Here is a 3340-nt window from a genome sequence, read left to right as displayed (position 1 = left end):
GTGGCATATGGACCTGTCTTCATTTAACTCTTAAGAGCTTTTTCACTGAAACTCTCAGAGCAAGGACTCCACTGCTTAAAAACTGCTCTATGCGAACTGGGAACCCCCTATGGAAACTCCAGCTGCTTTCTGTGGTTTCTGGTCTTTGGCACCAGGCCCAGCTCCCATACAAAAATCTGTTTCAAACTGGAAAGTGTGGAAAGGACAAATGTAGGACTCCCCAGCTCAGGATCAGCTTTTCATGGTGCTGCTGGTGCTCAGGTCTCCTCACAGTCAGGAAGGACGTGGCCCTACATCAGGGAGCATCACGTTCTGTGCAATGCCTCCAGGGCAAACAGCCTTGGCCAAAGTGACCCAGAGCAGGGGGAAAAGCAGTCTGAAATATGTTTTGCAATTACAGAGACATCAGTTATCACTGTCTCAATTGTCTTTGAGCCTGCTGCCATTGCTGACCCCTCTCCCTTCCACCAGCACCTCATGGGATGCTCTGGCCAGGGGAGAGGGGATTTCCTGAGCATGAAGAGGGTCTGGGAAGATAGAAGAGTGTGAGCAGACCCTGATGACTGATTTGGGCCAAAAGAGATGGTGATGGTGTGGAGCGGTTCCTGTGGGGCAGCCCAGGGAATCCTTGCCTGAAGTAGGGAGCCTGGTCTGGAGACATTTCTTGTCCTATAGCACCTCACTGGTTTCCCCTTTCATCTTCTGCTTCCAGTCATTGTCATGAAAATTGTCTAGCACTTGCTTAGCTGTGATTTTAGTCCAGAGTAATTGTTAATACATGGTTTGCTAAAACTGAATTCTTTTTAATCATCATAGTTCATTAACTCATAATAAAACAGCTGTCCAATTATATCTAAAACAAATGCATCTCTTCACAGCTTCATTTAGAGTGTCACCAAACTCTCTGGGATGATTCTTAACAGATGGGAGAAATCCTACCGAAATATTGAAAATTACATTTTCACGAAGTGAGTTAACTTCAAGACAGGCCCCAGTTCATGCCTGTGGGTGCTGATGCTCTGATCCCTCAGGTGTCACCTGTAACCCCTTGAGACCTGTAATGCTGGCTGGTAGAGCTGGATGTGCTGCATGGAGTCCCCCAGGGGGATGGCAAAACCCAGCCAGAGTTACCCCAGCTGCTACAGGAGATGCTGTAGCCATGCTCAGCCTTGGTGCAATGTCCTGAGCCTCACACTGGCACTTGGCCTTTCCAATGATTATTACTTGGAGCAGTCGCACTTGCGTTCCAGGGGAGTCTGGAAGCTCCTGCTCAGGTCTCTGAGGTTTATTGTGCCAAAAATCATGTCCATTTATTGCTGAAGTGTCACTGCACAAACAAGCTGCTGGCAAAGTTGGGTGGGGGCATTGGCAGGTTGTTGGGCTCTGGGACTCCCATCTTCTGTGCCTGTGGTCTTTGGGCAGTTTTTTCCCCCTGGTGCTTCTCAGGAGCACTTCTCTCCATACTGCACACAGGGTGAGGGGGATGTTACCTCTGTCACATCTCCAGGCTTGCAGTCCTTGTTTCCGACTCACAGTCCCATGTGGTCCAGTTCACCAAAAGTGATGTCTGGTCCCTGTAGCATTTCTCACAAAACACATCTCAGGGAAGTGAAATAATGGTCTAGGACAAGTAGAGAGTGAACAAGTCTCTGCTGAGAAGGCACTTTTGCTTCACAGGTAATATGGGCTCTTTCATTTTATATGACCTGGTTTTCTTGGTTAGTGCAATAAACTGCAAGAATTACCTCAAAGTTAGTGCTCATTTGGGGATAAACTAAAAGAGCTTGCTCAGTCTCCTAGATGTTATTTTTTTTTAATTCTTAAATGACTTTCATGTGCCCTTTTTCAGAAGGTGCATGTAACAATTAAAGAAACCATTTTGATGCTTGTAAACAAATCCACATCCATGTTCTGAGCTTCCCTGACTTAAGCAAAAAAGGAGATGACCATAGCAATGTCTAAAGAACAAGAAAATTAATTGTGACGTGTTCTAGTCTCTGCACTGCACTCCTCTCTGCCTAGGTAAAAAAACCTGCTTCAGCTGTGAGCTATTATCAGTTCCTCTTAAACAGCTGTGGTCTCTGCCTACAGTGCATAAAGCTGCCACATTACACACAGTCATTAAGAAAAAAAATCAATTCTTCCTCCCTGAGCCACTGGTAAAACATCTGAGTGACCAGATGACCCAGGTGCTTTCGGGCTCTTATAAAGAGTTATGACTATTATGTAGGGAAAGATCCTTTACCAGTGCCTACGTGATTATTCATTTTAATATCATAATACTCCCCCAAAAAATCAATTGGACTGATCTCTGGCTTGCACTTCGTGGGTGGCTGCTGGTGTAGCATAGCCTCAGCTGGAGTCTCCCCTGTATGAACTGGACATGCCTTTCCAACACTGGGACTTATCACTGCTTGTTAAAATCTATTTCCATCTGTGTCTGCAAAGTCCTTTGACTCTCCTCTTGAAAAGCCTCTAATTAACATAAGCTCCTGCATGTATAATTGGCTGATCCTCAGCACCTTACAGTTATGGGTTTCTTTATTTCCCTTCCCATCTGAATTGCTTCAGTGTCGCACCTGATCCTCCAGGCATGTAAAAAGGGGATGGGAGGTGTTATTGGCTAGGAGCTATTCTTCCCTTTTTAATAAGGTGCCTTGTGTTTTGCCAGCCTGGCCCTAAGAGGGACTGGCTTCTTTCTGAGGCAGGGGTTAGAGCTGAGAATGTGCTGGTTTGCTGTGGTGCTCAGAGAGGCCAAGGGTGAGTCCTTTCAGCTCTCACCTCCTCCTTTACTACTCTGTACTGGGGAGGGGGGGTGAAGGATTCTTCGTCCCTTGCAGGATTTTTTCTGTTTTAATGAATTTTTCATAGCAATGGTTAACAATGTACTGGTGGATGATGCCACAGAGATTTGCATGACAGTTACAATTATTGGGGAAGCTTTTCTGTAGTAGCTGGAGTTGATCTAATTCTGCTTCCATTAAAAGCAGTGCTGCAGTTCCTCCCGGCTGTGGATTAAGGTTATCATCTATGACTTTTTGAAGTTTCAGTGGTTTCCAGAGACTTAACTTCCCCAGGGAGTTGGGCTGCTGCAGGGCAGAGCTGGGTGCACTGAGCTTCCTTCCTCCAATGTGGTGAGATTAAGCTTTTATGGGAGGCTCTGCATCATGAGCATCCCAGTATACCAGAGGCAAAAAAGCCTGAGCTCAGGAGATCTCAGTCCCTTTTTTATTCATTTTACCTCTTGTTTTGACCTTCTCAGGGTCAAAAATAAGTCAAGGGTCTAGTGACATTTGATTTATTTCCATCGGTTGTGTACAGGTCTTCTCCAGACTGGTAT

This window comes from Poecile atricapillus, chromosome 12 (genome assembly GCF_030490865.1).
Source record: "Poecile atricapillus isolate bPoeAtr1 chromosome 12, bPoeAtr1.hap1, whole genome shotgun sequence".
Classification (NCBI taxonomy): Eukaryota; Metazoa; Chordata; class Aves; order Passeriformes; family Paridae; genus Poecile; species Poecile atricapillus.
This window is presented reverse-complemented; position numbering follows the sequence as displayed.